This window comes from Sus scrofa, chromosome 1 (assembly GCF_054392235.1).
Source record: "Sus scrofa isolate SSC_HxYL_T2T_F1_AM1 chromosome 1, Sscrofa_HxYL_maternal_Yorkshire_Landrace_v2.0, whole genome shotgun sequence".
In the NCBI taxonomy this organism is placed as follows: domain Eukaryota; kingdom Metazoa; phylum Chordata; class Mammalia; order Artiodactyla; family Suidae; genus Sus; species Sus scrofa.
In genome coordinates, this window is record NC_139383.1 from 107,660,266 (window position 1) to 107,681,644 (window position 21,379).

The following is a 21,379-nucleotide window of genomic DNA, read 5'->3' on the forward strand; positions in this document are numbered from 1 at the left end:
CTGCAACTGCTAGCCTACACCACAGCCAGCCACAGCAATAGCAGATCTGAGCCACATCTGTAACCTACACCACAGCTCACAGCAATGCTAGATTGAACGGATTCAATGCGGATTGAACCCACATCCTCAAGGATACCGGTCAGATTCATTTCTGCTGCGCTACAGCGGGAATTCCCATGATCAAAATTTGAGCCATTCTCCTCTGCAGGGTCTTGGGGCCAGTGACAAGGCGTTAGGAGCTCCCTTTCTACCTGCTGTTCCCTTTGGGAGCTGTGGCCTGTGAATGGGGTGGAGACAGGACCCCACCCTCCACTCCTGCTGCGTCCTTGGAGAGGCTGGGCTGGTCCTTATCCCTTGCATGGGGGAAGCGGAAGAATTGGAAAGGGCACATCAGGGTGGTCTGGTGGTTAGGATGGCCTCGTCCCTGGGAATTGTTGCCATGAAGCCTTTTCCCCAGCTTCTCCATGGCAGCAACTGTTCCTTCCCGGAGTGTTACAGAAAATCCACAATTACCGAGCTGCCCCTAGCTAGGAGCATTCAGACCTCCCTTTCTTTCTTCCAAGATACAGTGAGTCAAGATCCAGTCAGTGCAGAGAGTGGCTTCCTCTCCCACGTTCCTTCCTGCTGCGCAGCCCCAAGGGGGTTGTGGGCAACAAACTGGGTGATGATGTATTTCATGTCCAGGCTTAGGAAGGTGAAAGGGGCTGGCGGGATGCCTGGTCCTCTCCAGGCTCCGAAGCTGGACCTACTCCTGCCCTGGGCGTGCTCTGGGCTACTCAGCAGATCCCACAGTGTCCCCAGGGTTTGGGGCCCTGTCTGCACCAGTTGCACCAAGTGGAAGTCAGAACTGTAGACAGAACCTTGGGAGAGGACTTTGAGCTGGAATATGTGGTGATGCATGGCTTCAGGGAAAGCTCCACCCAGGCTGCGCTTTAGGATGGCTCTGAGTTTTGCTCTTTCTTCCAGTGATTTTTCCTGAGGGCATATTTATTTCCTGGCCTCTTGCCTTTACTTGGGTGAGCTGTGTTTGAGGGTATTGGGAGAGAAAGAGCAACATATAGAGTGGGTGGCCTCAGATTTGACATTTTCTCTGTGAGAGAAAGAAGAAAAGCCCCTGTGCTCCAGAAACCTTTGGACCTATACCATGCTGGTCAATTGAGCCCCCCAGGCTCTAGAAGGCCCTCCCTAGGAGGGTAACATTGGTCCAGCTTCAGGCAGGAAAACTCCTGGCAGAGCAGGCTCAGCCTCCTTATCCCTGAGGGAATGTCCATCCCTCTGCCGTCCTGACTGGTTGTCCAGTCCCCTGCTGTTCTACCCCCCTGACATCTGTGAATGCCCTAGAACTAGAACATAGAGCAGCCTGCTCAGCGGGCTGCTCCCTGCTGACCCCCTGTGTTTCACGTGTACACCTAACTCTAGCTCACAGCCCTGTCTCCATGACCTGCCAAGTGCCTGCATATTACACAGAAGCCCTTTGCATGTGCGGAGAGGCTGGTGATGGGAGCTGAGACTATTGTATGATGAAACTGAGCACCTTCTCCTAAGAAAGTGTTGCCTACTTACATGGTTTGCCAGGAACAGGTTTGCGTCAGCCTCCTTCCCTGGTCCTCTTACCAACCCATAGTGTCCATTCTAGAGTCCATAGAGATCATCTTATCCAAGCTTCTCATTTTTCAGGGAAAGGGGGCTCCCCAAGGTCAAACACTTGGCTTTGGCAGAGCCAGACCAAGCTAGATCTTCACCTCCCACCCCAGTACTTCCCCTAGCATTTGCCAAGGCCCTGGCCTGCCTATCACCAAGAATCAGGGAGTTCTAGAAGTTCAGAACAGGAAGAAACCCCAGAATAACCCATTCTCATGTAAGAGGCTGCCCATGGAATTCTAGGAACTATTTTGATCCTTACCCAGAGTGGTGGTGCCTATTAGAAAGCAGAATTGAACCCTTGGTACAGACAATTTTAAAAATAAATATGGAGTTTCCATTGTGGCTTAGTGGGTTAAGAACCCAACTGGTGTCCATGAGAGTGCAGATTCAATCCCTGGCCTCCCTCAGTGGGCTGAGGATCTGGCATTGCTGCAAACTGTGGCATAGGTTGCAAACGTGGCTCAGATACCATGTTGCTGTGGCTATGGTGTGGGCCAGCAGCTGCAGTTCTGATTCGACCCCTAGCCTGGGAACTTCTGTTTGCCACAGGTGCAGCTCTAAAAAGAAAAATAAAAAATTTTAAAAAATTAAAATAAATAAATAAAAATGGTTTTTTAAAAAAACTTCCCTACAAATAAAAAGAAAGAAAAATAGGTAAGCTCAAATGATATTAACTGAAAAGAGCAAAGTGAAAAAGTGTGTGTAGTATGCTACCATTTCTCCCTAAAAGGAAGATATAAATATATATTCATATTTACTTATAGATAATGAATAAATAGATAAACCATAAAACCAATAAAGTGGTTATTTATGGCAGCAAAGGGCGAGGAATAGAAGGCAGACATCACTGGACACCTTGTTTTGCAGATTTGACTTTGGAGCTGATTTAAACATTTTACATAGGGGAGTTCCCATCGTGGTTCTGTGGTTAATGAACCCCAGTAGTAACCATGAGGTTGCGGGTTCGATCCCTGGCCTCGTTCAGTGGGTTAAGGATCCATCATTGCCATGAGCCGTGGTGTAAGTTGCAGACAAGTCTCAGATTCCGCGTTGGCTGTGGCTGTGGCGTAGGCTGGTGGCTACAGCTCCGATTAGACCCCTAGCCTGGGAACCTCCATATGCCACAGGTGCAGCCCTAAAAAGACAAAAAAGACAAATTAATAAATAAATAAATTTTACAGAATTATAAATAAAAGTTAAGTTGAAATAGAAACAAACCTTTTTGCTGAGCCTGAGAGAGCAGGCATGCTTCCGGTCATGGCTCAGTGGTAATGAGCCCGGCTAGTGTCCATGAGGACGAGGGTTTGATTCCTGGCTTCGATCAGTGGGTTAAAGATCTGGAGTTGCTGTTGCTATGGTGTAGTCCAGCAGCTGTAACTCCGATTTGACCCCTAGCCTGGGAACTTATATGTGCCGTGCGTGTGGCCCTAAAAGGACCAAAAAAAAAAAAAAAAATAGTCCAACCCACCTCTACTTCTGCCCTTCTGGTCCAGGGCACTATTGGCTTCTGCCTTTTAAAATGTCATTTCTTTGTTCAGAGTCCTCCAGTAGTTTCCCATTTCACATAGAGTAAGGACCAGAGTCCTTTCAATGGTCTCCAAGGATCTGGTTCCCATCACCTCTGACCTCATCATGTACTCCCCGCCTCCCCACGCGTGCACACACACACACTCACATACTCTACACTCCAGCTACACTGGCCTTCGTGGAGGCCTTGAGCAACAGCAGCAAGCTCCTACCACAGGGCCTTTGCACTTGCTGTCCCCTTTACCTGGATTGCTCCACTCTTGAATATTTACATGGCTCCTCCTCCAAGCCTTTGCTCAGTGGCACCATCTCAGTGAGATCTGTCCTAACAGTTCTACCAAAGTCCAAACCCTCATGGGTGAGGGAGAGTCATGTGGGTGTCATGTACAGCATAAGAATATAGCCAATAATCAAATTCCTTTGTATGGGACAGATGGTAACTAGACTTCTTGTGGTGATGATATTGTATTAAAATATGTATGTATTTATATATTTTTTTGGCTGCCCTGTGGCATATGGAGTTCCCCAGCCAGGGATTAGAACTGAGCCACAATTGCAACCTGCACTGCAGCTGGGCAACACTGGATCCTTAACCCACTGTATCAGGCTAAGGATTGAACCTGCATCCCAGCACTCCAGAGTGGGAACTCCAATATAAAAATATTGAGTCACTATGTTGTACACTTGAAACTAGTACAATAGCGTAAGTCAATTATACTTCAATTAAAAATGTTTAATCCGGAGTTCCCGTCGTGGCGCAGTGGTTAACGAATCCGACTAGGAACCATGAGGTTGCGGGTTCGGTCCCTGCCCTTGCTCAGTGGGTTAACGATCCGGCGTTGCCGTTGAGCTGTGGTGTAGGTTGCAGACTCGGCTCGGATCCCACGTTGCTGTGGCTCTGGCGTAGGCCGCTGGCTACAGCTCCGATTAGACCCCTAGCCTGGGAACCTCCATATGCCACAGAAGCGGCCCAAAGAAATAACAAAAAGACAAAAAAAAAAAAATGTTTAATCCATAAAAATGCAAACTCTCTCATGGGTGCCCCATCACACACCCGCACTCCCAACCCCTCTTCCTGGCTTCATATTCTCCATAGAACTGAATGTCCTCTGACATTCTGTGCAGTGCATTTATTTTGTTTATTATCTGTATCTCCCCATTATAGATAAGCACCATAAGAGCAGGGCTGTTTGTCTGTTGTTCCCAAACACATTCCTGGTGTCTAGAGCAGCACCTGCATAGAGTGGATCTCCATAGACATGTATTGAGTAAATGAATGGGTGGACAAGGAGGTAGCCAGCCTTCCCTAAGTTGCTTAACGTTATCCTCTGAGGGCCTTTCAACAACTCTCTTCCATTCCTGCCAGCTCTCTGGAGGGCCTCCCATCTCAGGTCTCCCTGCCACAACCCAGAAAATTAGTCTATTAAACCACCCAAGAGAGACTGGCATCAGTGCCCAGATCTGAAGCAGAAAAAGATGTCAATTCCCATGATCCACTCTGAGCCCTTTGTAAGGAAGGCTTGGGTCTGGGTCATTGCACTGGCTGGGAGATGGGTGATGCTGGGCAGTAAGCCTCAAGCATGACCCTAGGGGATAGGTCATGGTGATCCCTGTGCAGAGCCTTCTTGGGAGGTGAAGGTCAAGTCAAATCATTACAAATAAATCCTTGACATGTCCTCTAGGTGCCTTCCCTGCATGGTGCCCTGTCATAAGTGGGTCTTGAATGACCTTCCTTGACTTGACCTCCAGTGGTGGGAGGCTGGAAATTGCCAGATGTTACCCCCACTTCTCCAGCATCATCTGTTCTCATTCATGATGGTGTGGTGGGAATAGCACTGGGCTGGGAGCCAGGGCCAGGGATGGCTCCTATGGATTTTCAAGTTTTTAAGTCTCCCGCGGGGGCCAGCAGAAGAATCCAAATGCTTCTGAATGCCCCACCCTGGAGCTACAAACCTCAGGTCATGTTGAAGATGTCAGGCTTGCAAAGAACCTGGGGATGCCAGAGGAAGTATCTCCTGGAGTTCCTTTGTGTGCAACAGGTTAAGGACCCGGCATTGTCACTGCAGCAGCTCGGGTCACTGCTGTGGCACAGGTTCGATCCCTGGCCCAGGAACTTCCATATGCCTCGAGTGCAGCCAAAAAAAAAAAAGCCAGAGGAAGTGTCTCCTGGGCTTTCACTGCACCCAGAGTCCTGACTTGTCACTGCAGCTATTGCTGAGTGAAGCTCTGATGGCACCCCTGGGAGTGTCTCACCAAGCCCCTTGCTCTGTGTCAGGCCCTGGACCAATTGAAACTTTTAACCCTCAGAACCTTAGGCAGTATCTCTTTTATTACTGTTCCCCCATTTTTTGCAAAAACTGAGGCACAGACCAGACCAAGGCACACAGCAAGGAGGCGACAAGGCCCCAACTTGAACCCAGGCCTGGTTGGGTTGGGAATCTGGCTCTTGTCCCTGTGCCAGGGGCCTCTTTTCACCTTTGGAAGCTCGCAGTGCAAGACCCTGCCCATGGGTGTGGACTGAACCACGGCTCAAGATGAGAGGGGCCTGCTGGCCAGTTCATCACTCAGCAGCCCTGAGAGCCACTTTGGTGGTTTTGACCATTACTCAGTTTGAATTGATTTTTATTCTTAGTCAAATATTTAGTTTTTACCCATAATGGACAGTTGGTTAAAGGCAGAAAGCATTAGAGAACACTGATATTAAAAGGCTGGTTCCTGGGCAACATACCAGTGGTAATAACTCTGCATGTTTCCCTCGGGGGCCCTGCCTGGGTCCAGGAGCCCCCTGCATCTGATCAGAATCCTGGTGAGAGACCCCCGAGCCTGGCCTGTGTCCAGCTCAGTTCAGGGGAGGCAGGACCCGCCCCGCTCACGCCCTGCTATTTGGGCAGAAGTGATTGCAAGCGCTTCCTGAAAATTCTCACATCTCGTCATTTAGAAACAAAGCAAGAAAATTACAAAAACAAACCAGTTGATTTTTATTAAACATACAATGTAAGAATTCCAAACAGTGGGCCGCAAAATCAATTTTTGCTTTTGTTTCTTTTTCTGCCTTATATAGTCAAACTTTAGCTTCCCTGAGAGCGGGTATGTGGTGCCAAAGCCACAATGAAATGGTAATATGTCATTTGGAAATTTCTTTGTAGAAAATTATGCTTTTGCTTTCATAAGTCATTTACAATAAATGAAGGAGAAGGGCATCACTTGATAAGTGAGGAGAGGTTAAATTTTGCCTTTATTTATAGGTATTATTAAAGATCAATTAAACATGAACCTTATTATTCAATCTCAACAACATATTGATCTAAAGGCTATGTTTTACATAAAATAATTTCTGGGAGTTCCTGTTGTGGCTCTGCAAGTTAAGAATCCTACTAGTATCCATGGGGTTGTGGGTTCGATCCCTGGCTTCTCTCAGTGGATTAAGGATCCAGCATTGCCATGAGCTGGGGTGTAGGTCACAGATGCGGCTCAGATCTGGCGTGACCATGGCTGTGGCCGACAGCTACAGCTCCAATTCGACCCCTAGCCTGAGAACTTCCACATGCTGTGAGTGCAGCCCTAAAAAAGTACCCCCCCAAATGGCAATAATAATAATAACTTCTTTATCGTATACCATTGAAAAGAACAAAGTTTTTTTGTTTGTTGTTGTTGTTTATTCCTAAGGGTGGTTGCAAGATGATATATTACTGTGAATGGGGTTCTCTGATCTAAAAAAGTGGATCAAGCCTGCAGCCAGTCCACTAATGTTCTTTTCCACTCACTGAGGAGCTAGGTCTCCAGGGAACAGAGTCTTGCTTTGAAAAGTTCCATATGTTGTGCACAAGGGCAAATGGACTTGCTTGTGATGGTGCATGGGGTCCACCCAGGCCTTTGTCCCTGGGGATGTAGGATTTTGGCTACTACCCCTCAGATGGTGCCCAGGTGCTTGAGTTCCATTGAGGAACTTTCTGTATGTCTCAAGGACACAAATGGGTAGTGATCTCTGGGTTCACCCTGGGAGGGGTGACCCTAACTACGATCAGGAGTCTGCAGTTTTACATGCTGCTAAGTGAAGCAGGACCCTCTATGGTCAGTTTTATCATACTTTATTTGATTTGCTTGAGACATAAGGAAGTGGCTTAAGAAAAATTGCCACCAAGACTTTGTTGAGTCTGGGTTTTTTCTAGAATGCCCTCTCTACTTCTTCCCTTCTAACCAGAACCTACTCATTTTTCTAATAAAACCTTTTTGATTTCAACAAAATCTTAGACTCCCAGAAAAGCTGCCGGAAATAGGACAAAGACTCTCCCTATATTCTTCCCCCTGATTCCTCAGCTATTAACATTTTACCACATTTGCTTTATCTTTCTCTCTCTCTCTCACATACATTTTTTTTCTGATCTGAGTGAGAGTGAGTTGCCAAAAGGGTGCCTTTTTACTGCTAAATTCTTCACACTGTGTTTCTTTATAAAGATATTTCTCTTGCATTGCCAGGGTACAAGGATCAAAGTCAAGAAACTAACACTGATACAGTACCGTTCTCAACGCCCCACAGTCCCTACCCATCTCTCTTCAGTGATCCTAGAGCATGGCTTACATTCCGTTGTCACATCCCTTTAGTTCCTTTTAATCTGGGGACAGTCCCAAGTCTTTATATTTTATGACACTGACTTTTTATAAGAATGACTTGTTTTTGTAGACAGTCCCTCATTTGGGTTTCTCTGATATTTTCTCACAATATATAGACTCAAGTTCTGTGGCCTGGGGGCATGTTGTGTTTTTATGGGTTTTTTTCCCTAAGATGGTTTTATTTTATTCATTTAAAAAATTTTGATTATAGTTGATTTACAGTGTTTGGTCAACTTCTGTTGTATAGCAAAGTGACCCAGTTATACGTGTGTGTGTGTGTGTATTCTTTTTCTCACATTATCCTCCATCATGTTCCATCACAAGTGATTAGATATAGTTCTCTGTGCTATCCAGCAGGATCTCATTGCTGATCCACTCCAAAAGCAGTAGTTTGCATCTACTAACCCCAAACTCCTAGTCCATCCCACTCCCTTCCCCTCCCCCCAGCAACCACAAGTCTCTTCTCTATGTCCATGAGTTTGTTTCTTTTCTGTGGAAAGGTTCATTTGTGTGGTGTATTAGATTCCAGATATAAGTGATATCATATGGTAATTGTCTTTCTGACTTACTTCTCTTAGTACGAGAGTCTCTAGTTCCATCCATGTTGCTGCAAATGGCATTATTTTGTTCTTTTTATGGCTGAGCAGTATTCCATTGTGTATATATACCACATCTTCTTAATCCATTCATCTGTCAATGGACATTTAGGTTGTTTCCATGTCTTGGCTCTTGTGAGTAGTGCTGTAGTGAACATACGGGTACATGTATCTTTTTCAAGGAAGGTTTTGTCCAGATATATGCCCAGGATTGCGATTGCTGGATCATGTGGTTGCCTTCTTAGTGACCGTATCAGAACATGCATACTGTTCCTTCATCCCAGGATGGGTAATGTTGACTTTGATTACTTGGTTAGGGCCACGTCTGCCAAGTTTCTCCACTGTAAAATTACAACTTTTCCCTTTGCAATTAAGAAATAGTTTGTGGGGAGAGCCTTTGAGACTATGCCAATATTCTGTTCTTCCTCAAACTTTCACCCATTAGCCTCCACTGACGATTCTTGCTTAAAACAATTATTATCAGGGCAGTTGCCAAATGATTTTCTAATTCCACCATTCCTTCTAAGTTTACTAGTTATTTTTCTTTTTTTTTTTTTTTTTTTTTTTTTTTTGGCTGCCCCAAGGCCTGTGGAGTTCCCAGGCTAGGGATCAGATCCGAGCCATTGTTGTGACCTACACTGCAGTGGTGGCAACGCCAGATCCTTAACCCACTGTGCTGGGCCAGGCAGGGATCAAACCTGCATCCCAGCACTTCAGAGACGCTGCCCATCCTGTTAGGCCACAGCAGGAACTCCTGATTTTTAAACTTAACTACTCCAAGCTTCAGGACTCTGCATTTAGGAGCTAGGAAGAGTAACTTATCATCACCTGTCTGAATGTCCCTGAATATGTTTATACACTGAATCCTGGCTGGTGAGTGTTTAATACAAAGGCTACCAGCGCCTTTGTATTAAAGACTGCACTACAGTCTCCTTGCTCTTGGGAAGATTCTAGCCAGAGAACCCATCTGCTGTGTGTCCATGTCCCGAGACTGCAGGGCCAGGGTTGGGGTCCGTGATGTGTATGAAGCTGCATATTGGACTTGTCAGTTCCACCAGCCCTGGCTGAAAAATGTGGCCCGAGGGAGGCCCTAGTCCAGCTAACTCCATTTTACATTTCCTCTCCTTCCCAGGATGGAAAAAACGACCCTTTAGGGACAGAGCAAACCTGTCAGTAATGAAGTTGTGAGGGAGGAGGCAGTCCCTGGAGGGTGGCTGGGTTGTGATGGCTAATGGAGTAAGGCGGGCCGGTAGCCGGCAGCCAGCAGTGTCCCCCGTCTCCCCCAGAGACTGCCCTGGGCTCCTCCACTTTCCATAATGGAGCCGTCATTCCTTTACCTGGATACCCAGGGCAGAGGGGTGAGGGGGCAAGATTTATCACCCAGCCCTGTGGTCATCATCCCTCTTAGCTCCCCACTCACCTGGTTTCCATTTGTAGGTTCATTTGATGAATAAAACCCCTGAGGGGTAGAAAGATTAGGCAGCAGACTGGGACAAAACCAGAATGTGAACCCAGGTGTGTCCGATTTCCAATCTGTCACCAAATCATGCTGCATCTTCAGGTGGCACTCCTGGGGGGCGGGTGCTGCTAGACCCAGTAGGGCTTTGTGGAGGAGGCGCTGATTGCAAAACGGGCAGGTTAGGGATAGGAGGTCTCCATAGCTAACTTACCTCCAGTGATGGCGAGCTCACCACATTTCCATGCAGCCCCTTCCGTTGTAAAGAGGAAGCGCTCCTGAGGAAGTTCCTCCATTAGTTGAGCTCAGACTGTGTCTCTGGCCTTCCTTCCCCCATCATTCAGAAAGACCCAGCAGTTGGTGACACCTGGGGTTTAGACAACTCTTAGGGGACTTTCCCTCCATTTCTCCTCCTCTTTGTCCTACCTGCTTTACCATAGATAGATGGTGTAAAGGCTTAGTTCGAATGGGCCTCGGAGGTCAGTCAGCCCATGGAGGGAGATAATGTGGGCCAGCTGAGGCCCATTGGCCAGCTGTGGAGGACAAGAATGGCCAGACTCTAGGCTCCGAATAAAGGAGCTCATCGGAGGTAGCCCCTAAGCCTGTGGGAACCCCTTAGGCGGTGTTTCCCTTGGGATGATGGTGGTGAGTGTTTGGTGTTGAAGACTTTTACAGTGGGAAATTATGTCCTAAACACAGCCCTTAGAGGCCAGATTTAGAGCAGAAGCTGGACATCTGGGGTTTCTTCCTTGATTTCTAACCCACAGCCTCAGTTCTCTCTTCTGTATTATGGGTGCTTTAATGCTTATCACTCGCTCAGAATATCTGATAGATTCATGCCATATTGCTTGGAAAGCCCACAAAATGATATTGTTAGAAGCAATACTAATAGAATGCATATATCAGCTCCTTTAAAACTCTTGAGGGCATTCCCATGGTGGCTCAGTGGGTTAAGAACCCATCGTAGTGTTTGTTCGTGAGGATGCAGGTTCGATCCCTGGCCTCGCTCAGTGGGTTGAGTATCTGGCATTGCCGCAAACTGTGGTGTAGAAACAGCATTGTTGTGGCTATGGCACACACCGACAGCTGCAGCTCCAATTTGACCTCTAGCCCAGGAAGTTCCATTTGCCACAGGTGCAGCCATAAAAAGAAAACGATGAAAAAGCTAAAGCCCAGAGAGGTTAAGGAACTTGCCCAGAATTGCACAGCTGAAAGTTCAGAGCATGGATTTGGACTCTAGGGGTCTGACTCCAAAGTCCACACTTTGAACTACAACAGTATGTTTCCTCTTGGTAAATATCCTGGGAATTTCTGTATTCTAGGCAGTGAGGGGCTATGGAAGAAAACCACAGGGGGGAGCAAGTTCATACCCATAGCCCAGTTGCCTTGGTTCTTTAGGAAAAGTGGGTGGGAACACGCAGACTGTCAAGCCTCCAGAAGGTGGCATGGCCAGTTTTTGCTTCCTGGTGTTGATTGACATGACTTGGTCAATTTAGCCACAATTTCAGTTTAGCTGGAAAATCGAGTGCGTACCCATAGCTCGGTGGATATATGCTAGGGTGGGCACATAGCTCGGGGGATACCTGGACCCACCAGCAGGCTGTACTGAGGGTCCACGGGCCAGACTTGGAGACTGCAGGGCTTGGCTGGGCCAGGCGGAAGGGTGAGGGCCTTTCCCTGGAAACGGTCTGCTAGGGCAGCCGCGTGCTCTTCCCATGACATCACACTGCCTCAGAACGTATGAGGCCAAGGATTCTTGGAATGCCTGATTCACCCTGGAACAAAAATAATACCTTGTATTTATAATGTGCCTTTGTTCCCCAAAGGCTCTCCTGGGCTTGATCATATGGTAATTTCAGATGGGACCTGTGATCCAGGCAGGAGTGCAGAGAAGGTGGAAACCTACCTGAGGAAATGCCTTGAGTGGGGATTGGTAGTCCCATTCCACGGGTGGGAATACTGAGACCTGGGAGGAGGGTTGGTTTGCCAAAGCAGCCCAGCAAACTGGTGCTGGGAGCCCTGGATGTCCAGTGAGTTGGAGAGGAGGGCCTCCTCGGCCGTTGAGTGAAACTCTGCACCTCATCTGGTAGCCTAGAGAAAGCTGTTTCTCCGTGGCCTTCTGGGCTACCCTAGGACAGAGAAGGTGGCTGGAGCCTGCAGCCCCTCCCCCACCCCCTGCCCTGAGTGCTGCGGTGGAGCCAGAGGGCCACCTGAAAACTCAGACTCTACCTTCCCCCCTACCCCGCCCCGGCCCTGCCCCATAGGCTCCAGCCACAAGAACTAGCAGACTGTGGTGGGGAGAGGCTTGTTCCCAGCACAAATGGAAACCCCAGGGCCACGTGTGGCTTCTGTGGTTTTCCCCAGACACAGTGGAGCCAAGGCTGGAAGGCCGGATTTCCAACCCTCGACCCAGAGCGCCCGCCCAGAGCCCTCCCAGGCGCTCCCCTCTTGAGGGTGCTCCCCCCTTCCCGTGGCCTCCAGCTCAGCCTTTGGCCTTTTCTTCTGCGTATCTGGCCCTGCTTCCACACCACTTGCTGCCCAGCCAAGTCTCCTCCCCCTCTGGCTTTGGCCAGGGCTTGGGGGTCCTCTGGATTGGGGTTCCAGTGGCTCCTCGGTGGTGTGCAGGCTGTCCCAGCCCCTCAGGACCCTGGAACAGGCTGCAAAACCTTGAGACAAGATAGCATAGTGGCTGAGGGCACACCTGGGACCAAACTACCTACATTCAAACCCAGTTCTGCTTCTTGCAAACAAGTACTTACCTTTCTGTAAAGGCACTGACCTCTCTGTAAAACAGAGTGAAGGGTGGTCCCTCTCGGGTTAAATGAAAACTATGCTCAGCCTGCAGTTAGTGGTGCATACATGTTAGCGTGCTTTTGTTACTACTATTCTTCATCCATGTGGTCTCAGTCCTGTGCCTTGGGACAGTCTGCTCAGAGGGCAGTGCTTGGTTTGCTGCTCTGCTGTGACTATCTTGGCATCAACAGTTTTTGTTGGGGTTTGTTTTTTTTTTGTTTTGTTTTGTTTTGTTTGTCTTTTTGTCTTTTCTAGGCCTGCAGCTGCAGCATATGGAGGTTCCCATGCTAGGGGTCCAATCAGAGCTGTAGCCACCGGCCTACACCAGAGACGCGGCAACACAGCATCCGAGCCGCATCTGCAACCTACACCACAGCTCATAGCAATGCTGAACCCACTGAACAAGGCCAGGGATCGAACCCGAAACCTCCGAAACCTAATCGGATTCGCTAACCATTGAAGCCATGATGGGAACTCCAACATTGACAGTTTTTTAACAGGAGGCCCACATTACCATTTTTGCCCAGGGTCCCACAAATAATGTGGCCTGTCCTGCCTCCAGGACAAGACTAGGACAGACTCCTGTGCTGCTCTCTGCCTCCTTCCCTTCATGACTCTTGCTTCTAGTTATAGCCAGATACCTGATTCTCTAATGAACCTCTACCTCTTCAAATGGATCCTAAGCTCTCTAAGGACACAGCCCTGTATCAGAGTCATCCCTGTGTCCCCGGGACCTGACGTGTTGTGGGGCTCCCTTCAGGCAGGAATGAGTGCCCAGCCTCACATCTGACCCTGAGGGAGATTTTAAAAAGATTTAAAGGGATTTCATACATCTGAAGGAAATGGATATCCTTTTTTTTTTTTTCTTTTTTTTCTTTTTTTTAATCTCCGTGGCATATGGAGGTTCCCAGGCTAGGGGTCTAATCAGAGCTGCAGCTGCTGGCCCACCCCACAGCCAAAGTAATGCCAGATCCAAGCCATGTCTGCGACCTACACCACAGCTCACAGCAACACCTGATCCTTTAACCCACTGAGCAGGGCTAGGGATCAAATCCGCATCCTCATGGATACGTGTCAGGTTTGTTACCACTGAGCCACAGGGACCTTCAGAAGGAAACGGATGCTTTTAAGGGCACACAAGGCCCATGGCAGAGACTAGGGTAGCCAGGTGATAATCTCATTAGGATTCTGTAGATAGGGAGGGTATCTCCCTGGGAGCTGGGAAGGCTGCTGAGCAGATCTGAGTCTTGAAGCCTGGGTGGGATTAGGAGAGAGGCTCCTTAGGGACAGCTGAACAACTTTTGTCACCACCCCCTCCAGCTCCCACTTCCCCCAGGGTGCCCAAGGGACTCTGTGGCCATAGACACCTCTGATTAACCTTCAGACAGAGCAGAATCTCAGAACATGTGTAATTAACGAAGCAGTAAATAAACCAGCCTTTCCCCTCCTCATTCCTTTGCTCATTCATTCTGTAGCTGGTGGTGGGAACTTCTCTCCGCCTTAGGGTGCAAGAGCCAGACCCTCTCATTTCCATTCCAGAGCGTCCCCTTGGCCAGGTAAATAGCTGGTTTCTAAAGCTTTCAATCCATGCAGTGGAAAGACTGAACTTCTCACGTGAACTTTTGCCTTGGCTGGCAGAGACCTCAGTCTTTAATCATTTCCTACCTGACTCTGAGTGAAAGGATGGTCCCACAGTCTGCAGGAGTGGAAGCGCCTAAAGCTTGGCTGACTGTCCGAGGCAGCAGGAATATTCCTGAAGCATGTGATGCTCCTTGTGGGTTGTCAGGAACCTGGTGCGGGAGTGAGCCTGGCACTCAGAAAGCCGGTGAAGATGGTGCTGTTGTTACTGCCAGGATAATGATGGCACCGGCAATTACAGGTGGTTCAGTTGTCTAAGTGGCTAGTGATGCCCCAGTTCTCCAGACCTAAGACCTCCTAAGACCTCAGAAAAATCACTGTGAAATCCAATTATGTAGCATTTCCGGCAGTACCTTAGCATAGAAACTCAGATCTAAGTCCCAGTCTGTGCTGGGTAACCTGATGGGAATGAAGCAACCTCTCTCTGAACCTTGCTTTCTGACCTGTAAGGCTGTCCTGCTGCCATCATGTAATCCCCACAGCCACCCTTGAGCTGGGGGTCCACACAGTTGTGGACAGAGACGCAGGGGGGTGAAATCACCCCAAACCAGGCTTTGAGCTGGCTGCAGTCTCACAGACAGACTGAACGAGGAGTGTCCTGCACAACAGACTCAGTGGATTTCCATCAGCTAATTTGACCCCCCATGCATAGTTGGTGCTCCATTAGCACTGACTGCTCTGACCCTTGCCCCTTTGTCAAGCCAATGTCATGTTGGCTCCGTGAAGAGGAAAACATCTCCACTGTGCTTTGCCTTGCTAAGCCTCGCAGTCATTCTGCAAACTGGGGCTGGTGACCCCTGTTTCTGGGCCCTGCATCACACTAACCTAAGCGGCCCCTGAGCTGCACGCCTGAGCCCCTGCCTCTCAGCTCGACTCAGGTAGTGTCACAGTGGCTGGGGCAGGGGAGGTGGGACCTGTGCAGGGCATGTGTAGGTGGCCAGGAAAGGAGGCGCCTTAGCTAGTAATAAGCAGTCATCACTTTTTCTGAAGGCAAGAAATATGAGCCCATGCATAGTTTTCAAACCACTCGCCCTAGGAATTTTGCTTTCAGAAATTTCGAAGCAGACCTACAAATTATGTGGTAAAGTGTCCAACACTGAGGGAACCATAATAAGACAGTGGCCCTCGGAATATCGAGTGAGGAATGATTATGAAATAAAAAATGAACAGAGAGGCATTTGTCTGCCTTTGGACTGCTGTTCAAATCCTTTTTAAAAACAAAATCTGAAGTTATTCTCCCTACACCCACCTCCCAAAATGCAGCTGTGGTCTTCTGAGGACTTTTTTTTCAATAAAAGAGAGCAGTCTTAGAGTGAAACAAGACATCTGATTTCAGAACCCAGAGAAAAAAGAATAAACTAAATGAGTGATGGAAAAAGCATACTGACAATTTCCATTCTCAAAAAAAAAAACAAAAAACATTATTTCCTTAACAGCAGGTGTTGCCAGTAGCACAAATGGAATATTAATCTTATCTCCTAAGCAGTCCCCACCCCAACCCCAACCCCCACCCCACCACTCCCACTCCCATCGGAGAAAACTTCCTCCTCAGAGGGATTAGAACATAATAAGCGGGCAGAACCTTTGGGGTTACAGGGCTGCATGGCTAGTTTGTCTCCAAAACATGGACCCACATATCCGGGGATCTGAGACCAAATGCGGCTTCCTTACTTGGCTGCTGGGAGCAAGAGCGGCTCATTCCCAGCTCAGCCAAACCTAAACCCACAGGTTTCGTGATGAGCAGCCAGCTGGCCCCTGAAGGAAGGTATCGACGAAACCCAGGGCCAGCAAACACAGAAGAGAGAGGAGCTGGTTTTGGCTAGCTCAGCCAGCGACCGCTGAAAAATATTTGTGAATGGCCAGAGCAGGGAGCCTGGGGCTCCATTGTTGGTGCCCGAGGCCCAGCCCCAAGGCTCTTCCAGTGGTTCAGGCCCTCTCAGCCCTTTCCCAGGCTGAGGACGTGGGTCTCATGTGGCCGTCACCACAGCAGGTCTCAGCCATTAACTCAGCCCTTCTCTCCCGAGGGGGCGGGATCAGTGGACAAGTGGGAAACAGACAGGAGATTGACGCTTGGGAGCCATGACAGGCTGACAGGCTGGGCACACTCCTGAGAGTCTCTGCCAGGCCCTCTGGTGTGGGAGGCCCCCTTGAGCCTCAGTTGGCTCATCTGCAAAATGGGAAGAAAGATTCCTCACTGGCTGCACACAGCGACCAGTCCCAACAATAACTGGCCCTGAAAACTAAGCAGAAAGGAAGCAAAGGGCCTCCTTGCTCTTCTGCAAGGCCATCTGGCTCTTCTCCACCCTCCCAGGAGCCAGCCAGCCTCATATTGGTCCTTCTCCTTTTGAATTCATCAGTCTTGCCTGCCCAGTTAGGAGGGGGCCCTTGAGGGCAGACTCCCAGGCCTCCCTCCCACCCACCGACATCACTCCACATGTACAAAGGAGTTGCCACCCAGGCAGAGTGAGTCTGAGTACACTCACTAATGCCCAGCAACGGGGTGCATTCTTCTTGGTCATTGCTGTATTGATGGGGGGGGCGCTGGCTCCTAGGGTCTTTCGAACCAGGAAGACATGGAGTTCCAACCCCCCCAACCCCCCGCCCCCCCCAACTTTCCAGGAAATAAAAGCAGAAGCTCTGCCTAGCTGATTTCTTTCTGAGACCTTGACCAGCCGGGTAGCCGTAATCTCCTTCCTCCTCCAGATGAAAAGAAGGGGGTTGGGTTTTGGGATGGAGGGGGGTGGGGGAGGGGTTGGCTTGGGGAGGATGCTGGGCAGAGAGAGGGGAATCCCTGATGTTACAAGTGGGAAGCCAGTTTCAAGACAGATGCTGGGAAGGGCTTGGTAGACCATCCTTTGGGGACCTTCTTTGGACCAGAGCTGCAGGCATTACAAAAATTCTAAATAAGGATGACAAAAGTTGTAAGAATCAAACATGATCTGCCAGGGAATTTCCAAGGTTTTTCTCTGGGCTTAAAAATTACTCACACTCAAAGAACAAAGAGAGTGGATGGCAAAAAGAGCCAAGTAGTTTAAAGTAATTGAAAAATAAAAGTAGGGAGCATTTACCAAAGTCAGGGCACGTGGTACCCCGGGGAGTGGGCGGGCCGTGGAATTTCTCCTGTGCTCTCCCCATGCGTCTCAGGATGAGGGCTGCAGACTCCTGAGCTGACCTGTGTCTTGGGCATCTGGCACATCTGAAGGCCAGTCAGTGATGCTGGGAGGAACCCGACTCAGTGACTCACTTTGCTGATGGGGCCCAGCTCTGCCCTGGCCCCCAGGTGCCCATGCTGATGATTCATACCCCCCTAGGAATGCAAACTGACCCTCTTCCAGAACTTAGAGCATTAGGCCCACGATGACCCCTGCTTTTAGGGTGAGACCATTCAGGAATGAAGCTGTCTTAAACGTGCACCGGCAGTGGTGGTGGCAGTTGGGGGGATTGGATGGAGAAATGGCCTCTTCCACCCAAGTGTCAGGGCAGCATGGTGCTTGCATCAAGAATGCACTTCAGAACCCAATGAGATGGCACCTGGACTCCAAGGAGGCCTGGGGCACTCCCAGCCAGCAGGACTTAGTTTACCTACCAGGCCTCTATACATGTCTCTTTTTTCTTTTTTCTTTTTCTTTTATTTTTATTTTATTTTTTATTTTTTTTTGGTCTTTTTTAGGGCTACACCTGCAGCATATGGAAGTTCCCAGGCTAGGGGTCAAATAAGAGGTACGGCTGCCAACCTACCCCACAGCTACAGCACCTCAGGATCCAAGCCTCATCCTCGACCTATACCACAGCTCATGGCAATGGCAGATTCTTAACCCACTGAGCAAGGCCAGGGATGGAACCCCCATCCTTGTGGGTACTAGTTGGGTTCTCAACCTGATGAGCCACAATTGGAACTCCTAAATGTTTTTATATTGACTATGGCAACCCAGAGGTGCCCATGGCTGCAGGCTGACCAAAAATGGCCCCAACTATTGCCTGCCCTTGGCAGCAAAAGAACCAGGAAAGGGAAGTTCCCACTGTGGCTCAATGGTTAAGAACCCAACGGGTATCTGTGAGGATGCAGGTTTGATCCCTGGCCGTGCTCAGGGGGTTAAGGATCTGGCATTGCCACAAGCTGTGGCATAGATCACAAATGCAGCTTAGATCCTGTCTTGCTGTGGCTGTGATGTAGGCCTGGAGGGAGCTCCAGTTCAACCCCTAGTCTGGGAACTTCCATATGCCACAGGTGTAGCCCCCCGCCCCAAAAAAAAGAACTGAGAAAGGGGCATCCTCTGAAGACAGAAAACTCTTAGAAAATAACCGCTCTACTTCAGGCACGCCCTAGAAAAACTGTCCCCACCCCCTCCATCCCCCATGCCCATGCCAGTAAGGGGCCGAGAGCCCACCCTCCGCAGGCTGTGACAAGGCACCCGAACCCCACCAGGGTGCTGCCAGGGAGGCTGAGTGGGGAGTTGGGACTCATTCCTGTGTGTCAGCAGAGGCCATGTGGGGAGCAGCAGTCAGCACCCTTCCCCGCCTAGCCATCGAGGGGTCAGTGAGCAGAGCCAGAACCCCCATCCTGGTGGTGACGGAAATGTTCTGTCTCTTGACTGTATCAGTGTCAGTATCCTGGTTGTGATCCTGAACTATAGTTTTGCAAGATGTTACCATGGAAGGAAACTGGGTAAAGGATACAAAAGATCCCTTTGTGTTCTTTTTTAAAACTGCATGTGAGTAGTTCCCATCATGGTGCAGTGGAAATGAATCCAACTAGGAACCATGAGGTTGCAGGTTCGATGCCAGGCCTCGATCAGTGGGTTAAGGATTCAGCATTGCCATGAGCTGTGGTGTAGGTCACAGACTCGGCTTGCATCTGGCATTGCTGTGGCTGTGATGTAGGCTGGCAGTTGTAGCTCCGATTGGACCCCTAGCCTGGGAACTTCCATATGCCTCAGGCATGCCCTAAAAAGCAAAACAAATGAACAAACCAAAAAACTGCATGTGAATCTGTAGTGATCCCACAATACAAAATTTTGAAAAATAAATGTATGTTCATTTAGAAAACACAATTAAAGGATTTCCTGCTGTGTCTCAGCAGAACGAATCTGACTAGGAACCATGAGGTTCGATTCCTGGCCTTGCTCAGTGGGTTAAGGATCTGGCATTGCCGTGAGCTGTGGTTTAGACTGCAGACGTGGCTTGGATCTGGCATTGCTGTGGCTGTGGTGTAGGCCGGCAGCTACAGCTCCTATTGGCCCCCTAGCCTGGGAACCTCTATATGCCGAAGGTACGGCCCTAAAAAGAAAAACTAAAAAAGAAAAAATTCTCATCCCATTCCCGCAGAGATAATGACTTAATGACTGTTAGCATTTTGGTGTGTGTCCTTCCAGATTTTTCTATGCATGTAAATCCTTGCCTTTAAAAAAAAAAAACAGCACTGTGCTACACATATGACAACACATGCTACACAGTGGACTTTTTTACTATATTCTTTTTCATGGGTTTTTTTGTTTGTTTGTTTGTTTTTGTTTTTGTTTTTGTTTTTTGCCCTCCGGTATGTGGAATTTCCCAGGCCAGGGATCAAACCTGAACCACAGCAGCAACCCATGCCACTGCAGTGACAATGCCAGATCCTTAACCTACTGCACCCCAAGAGAACGCCTCACCACGTTCTTAATTGCTCCATATTTTATTTTTCACTCTTGTAAACACTACTGCGATGAACATCCTTGTGCCGAGGACCCTGTGCTTTATTTCCTTTGGGTAAATTGCCACAAGTGGAACTGTAAGATCCAGCACTCTACCTGTTTTAAGAGACTTTTGTAACAAATTGTTGACTTTCCCTCCAGAAATATAACAATTTCTCCTTTTGAATACAGTGTGTTGTAAGTTATTGTGTGTGTGGAAACAAAAAGAAGCCTATACACCTGTCCCTCCCTTAACAACTTTAATTCTGCCAAGGAGGGAAGGCTTTTATTTTAAATGTTTTGTTTTCAATTTTTAAAGGTTACTTTCCATTTACAGTTGTTACAAAGTATTGGCTATATTCTTCCTATCCTATAATACATCCTTGAGCCTATCTTAGACCCAGTAGCTTGCACCTCCCACTCTCCCACCCCTGTATCATCCTCCACCCCACCTCCAACTGGTTTGTTTTCTATTATCTACGAGGCTGCTTCTTTTTTTCGCTAGCTTGTTGTATTTTTTAGATTTCACATGTAAGTGATATATAGTGTTTATCTTTCTCTGACTACTTCATTTAGGATAATGCTCTCCAAGACCATCCATACTGTTGCAAATGGAAAATTTTTGTTTTTATGGCTGAGTAGTAGTCCATCATATATATGTAAGATGGGATATATATATATCTCACAGCTTCTTTGTCCATTCATCTATTTGAAGGACACTTTTACTATGTCTTAGCAATTGTAAATAAAGCTGCTGTGAACATTGAGGTGTATGCATCTGTTTGAAGTTGTGTTTTTGTTTTTCTCAGATATATGCCCAGGAGTGGAATTGCTGGGTCATAGGGTAGTTCTGTTTTCAGTTTTTTGAGAAACCTCCACACTGTTTTCCACAGTGGCTGCACCAACTTACATTCTCACCAGCAGTATGGGAGGGGTCCCTTTTCTCCACATCCTTGCCAACATTTGATGTTGGTAAAAGGGAAATTCTTTGAGGAAAAGATTTTCATTAAATTTTTTTTTTTTTTTGTCTTTTGTCTTTTTGTTGTTGTTGCTATTTCTTGGGCCACTCCCACGGCATATGGAGGTTCCCAGGCTAGGGGTTGAATCGGAGCTGTAGCCACCAGCCTACGCCAGGGCCACAGCAACGTGGGATCCGAGCCGCGTCTGCAACCTACACCACAGCTCACGGCAACGCTGGATCGTTAACCCACTGAGCAAGGGCAGGGACCAAACCCGCAACCTCATGGTTCCTAGTCGGATTCGTTAACCACTGCGCCACGACGGGAACTCCGATTTTCATTAATTTTAATGTGAAAAGGAAACAAGATACCCCCAGATTTTCACAAATTATCAAATCGACATTAAAATTGAATTTATGTAAGTCATAATCATTTTAGAGTATATAAATACAATCTTTTTTTTTTTTTTTTTTTTTTTTTTTTGGT

The 21,379-nt window shown here is 48.2% G+C and overlaps 1 protein-coding gene and 1 long non-coding RNA gene across 51 annotated transcripts in view; both read left to right on the top strand.

Moving 5' to 3' along the window:
* CTIF (cap binding complex dependent translation initiation factor) overlaps positions 1-21,379 on the top strand; it is a 321,869-nt gene that overhangs the window by 197,322 nt on the left and 103,168 nt on the right. The window lies entirely within an intron of this gene.
* LOC146406276 (uncharacterized) lies at positions 8,926-15,623 on the top strand. Its single transcript, XR_014840251.1, has 2 exons — positions 8,926-10,810; positions 13,039-15,623. It is a non-coding gene; the product is annotated as an uncharacterized LOC146406276 (long non-coding RNA).